General features: G+C 38.0%; 1 long non-coding RNA gene across 2 annotated transcripts in view; it reads right to left on the minus strand.

Moving 5' to 3' along the window:
* LOC119793563 overlaps positions 1 to 12515 on the minus strand; it is a 50602-nt gene that overhangs the window by 20949 nt on the left and 17138 nt on the right. Inside the window, exon 1 of one of the 2 annotated variants that reach the window (XR_005282109.1) lies at positions 10288 to 10460. The exons of the other annotated variant lie outside the window; for it this stretch is intronic. This is a non-coding gene — a long non-coding RNA (uncharacterized LOC119793563). Of the gene's footprint in view, positions 1 to 10287; positions 10461 to 12515 lie in introns of those variants that run through there. 2 annotated transcript variants of the gene reach the window in all.

Here is a 12515-nt window from a genome sequence, read left to right on the forward strand (position 1 = left end):
TCACCAACGGAAGTTTTTGTTTCGTTTTGCTTTTTGCCTCATTTCAGTACCAGCATACAATGTTTGAAACCAACTGATACTATCAACTGCATTGGCAACCACTTGGGGTAACACTGAGGCAAATATAGGACTAAAGAAATAAGTAAAAATGTCAAAGGAAACCACAGTAAAATTACAATCGCGATTAATTTACCCAGTTTATGCAGGTTACATGCAAAAAAAAGTTCACTTTTGGTTGAGGGTTGAGACATTTGCATGTCTTTGTTTGTTAGCAGCGTTTGTGTTTAGCAAGTTTGCATTTTATGCAACTTTTCTTCACTTACAGTTGCCATTTTTGTTTGCATTTTGCATGTCAGTCATTTTGTGTTAACTGGGCTTTTATTTTTGCAGGATCTTTTAAAATTGCAGTTAAAGTCAACTATTTGCACACTGTTTGCACCCCTCAGCAGCACGCCTTATATTCTTAATAAAAACATTAAGAAATGCTAAACAGTGCAATATGCCAGGGCATGAGATGACAGGAAGTCTGTTACTCAGAGGAATACGGTGATACATCCAACTGAGCACCTGGCTGTCTGACTGATACGTAATGTTTGTCTCAGTGACTCTCAAGCTTCAGAGAATGACATCAGTCCTAGAAATCATTTCCTACCCAGTTATTAGGTTATTAGCAGTGGGGTGACTGCAAAGGAAGAACAAGACAGAGCAGGAGAGGTTGGTGGAGTAACTGTTCTCCAAATGCAAGCTTAAAATGGCACTACATGCACAAGATAAAAGAAAACAACGATCTAAGAGCTTATTTGTTTGTCTCCATACTGAATAACTGTCTAGGAAGGTACACAAGAATTGTGATAAATAGATTTCCATTTAAAGGATTTACTTTAGCTTTTTTTAGAGAAAACATCAAAGTAAGACTAATTAGTACTTTGCAGGGTTCCTACAGCATAAGGCAAGTTAAATTCAAGACTTTTTAATGTCACTTGAAATAAAAATTTAAGACCAAATTCACAAGAAACACAAGAAAAACCTGCTTGCGACAACTTTACCCAAAGGTTTATTTTAACATAAACCACTGCACTAATGTTTCAAATTTGGAAAAGCTTCCCATACAGGAAGAAAGCTAAAAACACACAAATGACAGATATATTTTAACAATTATTTAACTGAATTCACAAACTTTGTTTTAGCAGGAAACAAAAATCAGTTTTAAAGCCCCAACATAACCAGTGCTAAGTCTTTTTTGCAGCTATTTTTCTTTGTATGGTTTTCTTAGTATGTTTGATTTGGTGATAAGTGGAGGCGTTGCAGAGACAAGGGTGGAACTAAACTGAGAAATACCGGCTGTTTCTCGGTAACTCCATTTTGGCGCTTTGTGTTTCGCGTTTCGCATGTGCGACTCCACTGCCTTAATTCCCATTGTTCAGAGCTTGAATCGCTTCTAGTAAAAAAAAAATCCACTGAGCCTCATGTATGTTCCCTGGTTTTAGCCATGGAGAATTAGCTGAGACAATTCTCGCTACATTTACACTTGGTGTGTCTCCCAAATGTCCTGGCCGCAACAACGCTTTTATTGTTTCCGCTATCAGGACGGAACCAATAATTGGAAGCCATTTTTTTTTTTATGAAAAGAGGAAAAATTGTCAATTTTAATGTATTAGATTACAAAAATAAATCGTAATAAAAATAATCCTATTTATGATGTTTTAAAAATTAAGACCTACGAAAGACTGATTTAAGACATTTTAATACCAATTAAGGCCTTAGTTTTATTTTGAAGAATTCAATGCCTTTTAAGACTTTCTAAGGACCCGCAGGAACCCTGCTTTGGTGTCTGGCAATAATTATATTAATTATACATATAACACACACAATAATAAAGTCCAGGAAAATTCAATCAGGACAGCTCGTCCCGCTGATCTGGGATTACTGCTGTGAATCTTAGCAAGCTGGTTAAAAACAAGACAGGATGGGATGAAAGCACTGAGACCAACTGGATTCAAGTTTAATGTGAGGAGGGAGCTGCTATCACACCCTGAAACTCCTCTAAAAGTATCATTACTTTATAAGAAACATAACTGAGCTAGAGAACTAGAAAACACTGTCTAAATTTAAAAAGCTATAGCAGCACTGTTAGGAGCCATGTGCTGATGGATGTAGAGGTAAGTAGTAGGGGTGTAAATAATAATCGTTTTGTATCGATGCATCGAGCCAACAGCCGACGATCCGATGCATCGACACGTCCGCAAGAGAATCGATTCATGTTTTTTTTTTCCTCCGGTCTATTTTTATCCATTTGCTCCTGGGCGTAATTCTCCCTCCCGTCCTGCGGTGGCGCTAAACCTATTTTGCCCTCCTACCTCTCTTCCTGGTTATACTCTTACAGCAGTGTGCTGCAGTGAGCTTGACACAGACATTTTTGATTTATGCTCAATATTGAAGCGTGGTCTGCGCTACACGCTGTGGGTCTAGATACGGCCGAGGCGGCGAGGAAGTGGGGGCGAGTTTAGTCCGACGACGGAGGGACATGAGGGCCAAAAAGAGCGGAGATCCAGGTGGAAAAATGGTCCCAGCGTTCTCGCACACCTCGCTCTTCTAGCGGGTCAAACCTCACGAGTTGTTTTCCGCAATTTCGGTCATGAAAACAAAACAAGCCGGCCTCCTGTCTCCGGCACTGTCTGCGGTCAGCTACAATTTGGGAGAGGAGCAGGGGAGCGTCTGTGGATTGGGCGGGACGTCTGGAGCCGAGGTATTGCATTGCACTCATTGCACTGATTTTGTGCAGTATTTTTTGATGCAACTTTTCTACTTCTGTTATTTGCTGTTTCTAAAAAAAAAATGCATAACGATATTACAGCTTTCATTGATTTATTTCAAACTTGAAAATTTGTTTAGCCTGTAAGGTGTAAAAAAAAGAAAAATAAATAAATAAAAATTAACCAATTAATCAATTCAAATCGTATGGTGGTGTATTCTTGAGTATCGAAAATAATCGAATTGTTGGGTCAGGAAATCGATACTGAAACGAATCGCCCTGATAGATGTGATTTACACCCCTAGTAAGTAGTGAATTTTAAGAATTTAAAGATTTGCTTTCAAAGTTGTCAAACTTCTAGACAGTAAGTTGTCTAAAGCAAAGCTAGACATGTAGCTCTATATTTTACCAAATGACAGACACATTCTGGTCGTCACAGGTCACGCTTCTCTAAGTAAACTTAAATGATTTTCAACAACGAAGAGAGAAACAGCTCTGGGAGTTTGGACTCTTTGACAAAAGAAAAAAGATCATCTCATTATACTTCTTACCCAAATATCAGCCACCAAATCGCTGTTATTGAAACTTTGTCAGCATTTTAAAAAGTCAGGTGAATGGACTGCCAACAGTTTGACTCAAACTGAAATTTAGCAGTGGTTAACTTGTGCTTATGAATATTACTCCTTAGAATTAGTCCAAAATAACTAAAATTTGTGGACCTCCTTTCATACTGCTCAGACACACGTTCTCGTCTTGCTATATATAGTGAGGATCATGTGTTGATTTTCATTCATTTCCAATCCGTTTTTGCCCATACCCTAACAATAACCACACACCTAACCATTACTAGTGCATACTTCACCCTAACCTTAACCTAAATGTCAATCACATTTTAGTCCTAAATCTACCTGTCGGCAAAACAAAGGAGACCAGAAAATTGTCCTCACTTTGGAACAAATGGTGAAATCTGAACCAGGGTCCTCACTCTGATGCCAAAGCCCAATACTGGGCTCCATAACTTCCTTATTTGACCATTGCATACATGCAAAATATTTTTTCCCCCCAGCATTTTATTGTCATTACACTGTCACAAGTACAGAGCAACAATTCTCTGCATTTAACTCATCCCCTTGCAGAGCAGTGGGCTGCTACTGTGCTGCACCAAGGGAGCTATGTGGGGTTAAGGGTCTTGCTCAGGGACACAGAGTGGCCGTCCGTAGAAGTGGGGCTTGAACTCAGAACCTCAAGATTCCAAGCGCAATGCCCTAACCACTAGACCCTCAACATTTATCTCCTCGTTTAGCTCTTGGCTGCTGCCTTGGAGCGGCCAAGTGCTCCTCTCGACAATTTCACAATCTAGACAACAAACCCACATCTATGATCGCCAACACCTGCTGGAGCTACGGTCACAAAATGTTTTAAATACTGACATTTTTGACCGTTTAAAAAGCTGCGGATTGCTAAAGACGGGTGTCAACAAAACAACAGCGGAAAATAATGGACGGAGGAAGCGAGGCTGCAGAGGGGGCTAACTGCGAAGCTAAATAGAAATCCCCACAGACCACACTTTCCATCAATTCTGATCTCCAACGTCAGCTCGTTGGAAAACAAAATGGATAATTTTTAACTCAAACTCTCTTCAAAATAGGAAATATGTAACTGCAGCGCCATCATTCTGATGAGGTCTTGGCTGCGTCTAGCAGTACCGGACGGTGCTGTTTGCCTGGGGGGGCTGATGAAGTACAGCACCGACTGTTTCCAGGCAATCTTCGGGATCTAGAAGGGAAGCACAGCCCTCTGTAGGTGAAAATGAGGAGCGTACTCTAGATAACCTCGTGAGACCATCTTGATCTCGCGAGCTTTCAAGGTTTCACTCGCAGATCAGTCTGGAGACTCTCCGTTAAAGAAAATTTGGAGCCGTTCACCAAACGAACGTCCAGTCAGCGTTGGCTTTGAGGCAGGTTGAGGTGTGATGCAACAAGAAGCGCGACAGTTCAGTCTAAAGAACATGGCGGCTTCAGCCGATGAAACTAGCGTTAGCGTGGCTATCAAGCAAGTTTTATCGGAATTACAGAGTATTTCTTCACTGAAAGAAGAGCAAAACACTGCTCTGGAGGCTTTTCTCAGAGGAAAAGATGTTTTTGCTCTTCTCCCGACTGGTTTCGGCAAGAGTAGCCTGGCTTGTGGTTGTGTTTTCGTCGTCGCTCTGTTAGTACGTCATATGCTTCGTTGATCTGATTGGTTTATTTGGCCCGTCTATCACCAACATAGGCCAATCAGCTAACCAGTATTTTCGCCCCTTCCCAAAATTACTTCAATGGAAGGTTTCCAGATGGATATGCGGAGCAAATCCATCTGGCGGAGTCAGGTTACACTCCAGATGCTTCCCTGCAAAATGCTGAACCGGCTTCTCCCGGCCCTCTCCATCTTCCAGCTTCCACACCTTCTCCAGCATCTTCTGTCGCTGCTAAACCTGCCGATGGAACCACTGCTGCTTCAACCACGTCAGCCTCTTCAACCCAGCGGGCTGCCACCCTCCCATCATAGTCATAATCGTCCTCTTACTCCCCTGAGCCAGGAGAAGCGAGCGCTTCAGGAGCTGGAGGCAGTAGTAGCAGCTCAACAACAACTTCCGCTTGCCTTATCAAGGCTTCACTTTAAAAAATGAAAATCTCTAGAGAGCTGTTCTAAACAAAATTTATATGTTTACACTTGTGTATGCAAAATGACAAAATAAATAAGTTTAACTCTTATCTGTCAATCTTTAATAACAATCGCAATAATGGTTGAGGGAATAGAAAAGGTGAACACTTTTTTAGTTTGGGCTAAATTGTTCAGCCATACCAAAGACAAACTAAAACCTAAAAATTGGCTAAAGTGGCAGATAAAGTCATACATCATTTAAACCAAACTCTTCAGATGTGCCAAGCAAGTCATGCACTCTACTTCTGAGACTAAAACCTATAACTCAATTCTAATCTTAAGCAAGTGTTGTCCTACAGGCGTCCAATACCTCTCTGAAGATTTACAGATGTACTCCTAAGACTAAGAAACCCTGAGAAATCAATAATCACCGGACATTTTCCAAAATTTAAGGCAGACAAAAGGTTTTTTTGGACTGTTGTGTGGCTTTCAAATGAATTTCTTAATGAGAGTCGGCGTGGCTTGATATCCAACATGGGACTTAAATTTGGCTCCTGGCCTCGGCTACTGTAATGCCGTCTCCTTTCTAAGGATTAACAAACACTGAGGTCATGACAGCCAGCTGTCTGAACACTTTAGCAACAATGACTGATGGGCGCTCCTGTGTGCGAATACAGCGCCATCTGTTCCGCAACGATGATGTGACCCTAGAGGAACGTCGCGCACCTGAAGAGCAAGAAGACTCATTCGTCTGATTCAAGCAGAGCCCTTGGGAACCATCGGTACCTCTGCAGTTAAATAAGCACACATTGGTCATAGTGTGATAAACGCAGCGCATATGGTGAGAGCCACATGTAAAGACGTTTGTAGCCGTGATGGAGTACTAGAGAAGCATCCCCAAGAAACAACCAGCAGTATGCAAACACTTAAGAGGATAAACAGGCCGTCTGTTTTCCTTCAAAGCTGCTGCACCATATTAAATACAGCTGCAGTCATCAGTATGTTGGCAGAAGATTCAACTTTAAAAAGCTTGATTATTGTCAACACGATGCTTCTCACAGCCAAATAAATGCAGGCGATGGATCAGGCAGCTTGTTTTGGCTTTTTTGTTGTTTTTTTGGTTAATTTGTGACCTTTGCTTCAAGCCACCTGCTGTATGTAAACTCTAATCCTGATTTACGGGCTGCAAAGATAACCTGAAATGCTGGAGCTGCTGAAGTCAAGACAAGTCCAGGCAGAACTCCAGTAAAACTGAATCATTTCCAAAAACCCTTACGACTGTTTAAGCTTGTTTCTTTTGTTTATTAGTCTTTTAAACAGTTAAAGATGTTTGATAATCTAGAAGCTTACAGATGGGAAATTAATTCTGATTTAATTCTTTAACCTTTTATAATGAGTAGTATGCAGTAACATTTTGCAAATCCTATTTCAGTATGATTGCAAGTTTTCACAAAGGGATCTTTGGATCCTGCATCAAGGACGTTATCTGAGTTTAAGTTAAATATGCTTTTTTTCCCTTAAAATTTCTCGTTATCTGATTGAATTAACACATTTTCAAACTACATTTAGCGGATGACGTTCTTACGGAAGAGGATTAGGGCCACTAGAAAAAAAAAAAAAAAAGTTAACTGATTTTTTTATTTTATTTCAGTTTAATATGGGAAAAAAGTCAGAATTCAGACTTTTTTCTCAGAATTCTGACTTTGTCTTAGAATTTTGACTTTTTTTCTCAATTCGTACTCTTTTCTCAGAATTCTGACTTTTTTTCTCAGAATTCTGACTTTTTTCTAAGAATTCTGAGATTAAAATCAGAACACTGAGAAAAAAGTCATAATCCTAAGAAAAAAGTCAGAATTATGAGAAAAAAGTCAGAATTGAGAAAAAACTGTCAGAATTGAGAAAAAAGTCAGATTTCTGAGATTAAAGTCAGATTTCTGAGATTAAAGTCAGAATTCTGAGATTAAAGTCAGAATTCTGAGATTAAAGTCAGAATTCTGAGAAAAAAGTCAGAATTGAGAAAAAAAAAAGTCAGAATTGAGAAAAAAAAGTCAGATTTCTGAGATTAAAGTCAGAATTCTGAGATTAAAGTCAGAATTCTGAGATTAAAGTCAGAATTCTGACTTTTTTCCCCATGTTAAACTGAAATAAAATTTAAAAATCAGTTAACTTTTTTTTTTTCCCCCAGTGGCCCTAATCCTCTTCCGTACATTCTCTTTAACGAAAGCACATTTCTACTGGTGTGAATGGACTTTAGCACCATTTTTATTGGTCAAGATCGAGCGACTGGTAAAGAGGATGTGATCTGTAAAAGAGAAGTTGCAATTTGTAAAATAAAATCAAGTTTAAAAAGAACATACAAACTAAAAATAAAATTCAAAATATAAAATCAAGGAAAATAGCGACATTGATCTTATAACCTGTTTCACTTAAGAAGTATTTTAAAGTTTAATTTAGGGATTGCTTTTGTTTCTTCTCCATTTCTAAAACATATCTGCTGTGCGACAATAAGACGTTCACCTTAGATCCAGCACAGCTAGATCTTTACAAAACACAGAAAGAGTTCAGATCAGAGTACCAGGTTGTTTTTCTAAGTACATGTGGTATAAGGCCAATACTGATAGTAGTATCTGTGTATTACTAAGAAACACATATTCCATGCAATGTTAACGTTCTCTTTTATTTCACGTGTGAAGGCTCTGTGAGAACAACCAGACCAAAACAGGCTTTCCAACAGCAGCAAACCTGTTCAGTCATGCTGTCTTGGTTTGGTTCCCTAAGGTGGAAACGAGTAAATGCCTAAAGGGGGTTTTATTTTAATTCTTTAAAACATAAAAAGCTTAGAGGTCGAGCTTCACTAAATTATTATCTTTAAACACTCTGTTCATTTGCTTTGAATCACAGCCAATCAAATGGCAGCGAGTCTGACACTGTGAGCTGAGAACAGCTGAGAAAACGGAGGGTGACGCAGCCAAACAGTGAAGATGTGCAGCAGAGTGCATCACGCATCGTCTCGGTAGACACTCGGCGTCCTCTTCCAGAGCTCGGAAATCAGATCAGGCCTCGGCCAATGAAGTCACTGGGAACTGGGGCTGGGGTATATTTAGAGCAGAGGGTAAAAATAAACCCGCCACTCAGAGCTTTGAGATTAAATGACGTTTACAGAAGTGTGTGACAATGTCTGCCAAAAATAAAAGCTAAGACGCTGAATGTCTATACTTTGAATGCAACTATTCTGGGCGTTAACGTAATCAACAATAGTAACAAAAATACTAGTTAGAAAACGTGCTTTTACTCAGGGAGATATAGAACGTAACAGAATCTTTATAGGGATCTTTTCAAATTAGGATCTGAATTTATGACCTGGTCTAGATTATTTAAGTTTTTAATGTTTATTAAAAGAAAGGGCTGTAGAAACCAGGGATTCATTTAAAAAACAATTCTAAATAGATTCATACTCGGATCAATTTAAATGTGTATTTTCCACATTCCTTAAAGCCACCATTAACTATTATTAATTTCAGTGCTGAAATGTTTGTCAGTTCGGTAAATAAATTGAATTTTTTTTATTTGAAACTGGTCAAATAAACACATTTTCCACCATTTATTTCCAGTGTTTTCCTATTACTACATATCTATACAAACATTAATAATTACACATTTTTTTTTACATCTTTTAGCAGTTGCAACTCCTTTAAATGCATATTTTTTTCCTATATTCCAAATATGTTTACTTAAAAATGTTTTTACCAAAGTATCTCTTTTTAGATCAGCTGAAATAAAGACAATAGTTTATGAAAATAATCATAAGATGCAACCCTAATTACTTTACTCATTTACTTTTAAATGTTAATTAACACTAGTTTTAATGCGCTGCATAATAATTGATGAAATTCAGTATCACTGAATTTAAGATCTGATCTAAATCTTGACAATCAAAATAAAAGAGATTTTTGAGATCTTAATACCAAAGCTTGGTAGAAACAAGCTTTAAAAAAATAGTAGAACTAAAATAGTCAGAACTAATAGTAGAAAATACATGGATAAAATATGGGTAATGGGATTTTGAAGAAAAAAAATGTAGCTAAATCCTTCTTTCCTCAGAAAACTGATAAATATTCAGCAAATCTGTACGAAACTAATAATCAGGTAGTCATAAAACTATATTTTTCCTCAGTCAAGCAATAAAATGTAAAGCAGTTTGGTATTAAACTGAAAGTCATCAGTAGGTTCCCAAGTAGACAGACATCTAAAAAGGCCAACTGCTATTCTAACAAACCATTTCTAAAAGTCTACAAAAGAAAAATCCTTGTTTTTATCATTTAAACTTCCAAAATTAACTGCTAAACATATCCTCCTAACTCGCTTTAATATGTTAAAAACTTTTCTATAACCTGATAGCTCATTCAGAAGAAGCTAAATCCCCTCCGAGCCTGAAACCGGCTCAAAGGGTTGTTTAAAAGTCAAATAGAAGTCAAATAAGCACAAACAATTTATATTAATGGAAAAACTTCTGCCAAATATTTGGGTGCGCTGCGCTGTCAGGCAGCGATCTATTTCCGTCAGCCCGTCCTGACGGAGCGAGAGCAGGTGCAGCACAATTAACAGCTGTAGTTTCCACCGCCGCTCAATCCCACTCAGTGCGGCTCAGAACGCCTCAGAACCCAAATGTCCCGCTTCATTCTTCCAACGTGACGAGAAGCCTTATTCTGACAATCTCAAATATTCTTAAGAAAAAAGCAGATTGAAACGTATTTCTACAGCGCTTCCTGTATAAGTAACCTAAAATACTTGAAGGTTTATTATACTAATAAATGTAAAATTCCTACTAAATCGTCTTAATATATATTTGAAAAACAGATTGAATATTAATCTATTAAATCAAAGCCACATACCTTGATGAACTAACCCCCCTCCGGGGTTTCCTGGTTTGTTTTGTCTTCTACTGAGAGGTCAGAGCAGCGGCGGCTTTCTAAACAGGACCACTGAGACAAAAAGACAGACCAATGGTCCCATCAGCCCCCCCCCCAAAGTGTTGTGACGAGATGAGGCCGACACGAGCCTGTGGGGATGGGTGGTAGGGCCAGCTGATAAATTTAGAGCGGTGCTTTCCCACTCCATCAGCGCCAGGCGAGATCAATCAAGTGAAGAAGGTTCCAGGCGAGAGGTCAATCCAAGTAGGAACGGGTCGTATCTAACAGCTACAACCAATGGAAAGATTGAGTTTGTCACTAAATAAATCCTATTTTAGAGCAGGTTATAGACAAAGAACTCTAGAACCCATGTTAACTGCAGGTCAGAGTGTAGAGGGTCAATGTGAAGCTATAATCTAACCCTAGTGCTATCAGGTTACACTTCAAAGGGAAAAATCACCTACAGGTTCAAAGTCATCTTAGATGTCTGAACAGAATAAAGACCAAAACCCATTAGAACCTGATCAGACTAGGATATGTACACCAAGGGTCCACCTTATAGAGTTTAGATACAGACCTAAATAGATTCCAGCACTGGGCATAGTGAGCAGACAAACAGCTGTGGCGCCATCTGCTGGCGGTACTATAGAACTACCAAAATAACAGACTGAATATTCACAGCCACATACAAGAGACAGACCGCCCTGCAATGACTCAAGGTAAAGCAACAGATCTATGGAGGATAAAAAGTGCCGAAATTAAATAAATAAATACAGCATTAAATAAATAATTAAATGTGTCAATAATTAATTAAATGTGGAATTAAATAAATAAATGTGTCATTCATTAATTAAAACCACGTCACTAATATAAAGTGCCACAATTAAATAAATAAATACAGCGATAAACAATTAATTAAATGTGTAATTCATTAAATAAATAAGGAATTAAATATATAAATGTGTCATTAATTTAATAAAATACGTCTTCATTTCATAAAAAAAATATAATTATTTCAGTGTGCATTTAATTATTTCGTGGTCCTGTGCTGCAGTGCATCGAAACCATTAAAAGAATCTGTCAAACTCACCCATCAAAGTTAGGGGGCGGGGTTAACACGAATCCAGTCTCTGTAATCGATTTGCTTCACCTTAATGTGCAGGGTGACCAATCAGGTGTTAGATAACCCCGCCCCCTAACTTTGATGGGTGAGTTTGACAGATTCTTTTAATGGTTTCGATGCACTGCGACACAGGACCATGAAATAATTAAATGCACACTGAAATAATTATATTTTTTTTATGAAATGAAGACGTATTTTATTAAATTAATGACACATTTATATATTTAATTCCTTATTTATTTAATGAATTACACATTTAATTAATTGTTTATCGCTGTATTTATTTATTTAATTGTGGCACTTTATATTAGTGACGTGGTTTTAATTAATGAATGACACATTTATTTATTTATTTAATGCTGTATTTATTTATTTAATTTTGGCACTTTTTATCCTCCATACAGATCAGCACAAAGATCAAGAAATACTTTATTAAATAAAATCAATCTACAGAAACTCTAAGTTCTTGTCAATCCTCCCCAAGTTCTCTATCAGAACATCGAGGAGGAAGAAAGTTCCTGTTCCTAACAAACAGGGAATCAGCATCAAGGTAAGAACCAATCAAATGGATCTATGTAGAATTTCATTTGGAGTTGGACCGTAGAGATAAAGGATAGCATCGCTGTCACCATCAGTCGTCTTATTCCATTGCTGATCTGACTCCAGTTTTGGTTGCACTAGTCAAAACTTTTATTTTCTTACTAGTGTGGACTCTGTAAGGAGGATTGAGTTGCACTTGTGGCTGATTGTTCCTTTGATCCACAAACTGTCACACCTGTTCTCTCGCTACGGTGCAAAATCAACCAAGAAGCAAAGTGATGGAGAGCCTAAGAATGCAGGCAAACGCAGTAAAAAGTTTTAAAGTTTGGAGTGTTCTCATATTTTTTCAAAAATTATATTTCAGCTTTTTCCATACATGTTCTTTACTGCAACAACAATAGAACAAAGTTCACTCCATAGAAATATTCTAGGTTCTTTAAAGGAAAAGTCCGGTCAGGAAGAAATTATCAATGGATCGTTATTTATACCCAAAACGAATACGTCCGCAGTGAATTAAGGAGTTTAGCGTTAATCAGTAACTAAAAGT

The sequence above is a fragment of the Cyprinodon tularosa genome, unplaced genomic scaffold (genome assembly GCF_016077235.1).
Source record: "Cyprinodon tularosa strain WSP-4 unplaced genomic scaffold, ASM1607723v1 ctg456, whole genome shotgun sequence".
Lineage (NCBI taxonomy): Eukaryota > Metazoa > Chordata > Actinopteri > Cyprinodontiformes > Cyprinodontidae > Cyprinodon > Cyprinodon tularosa.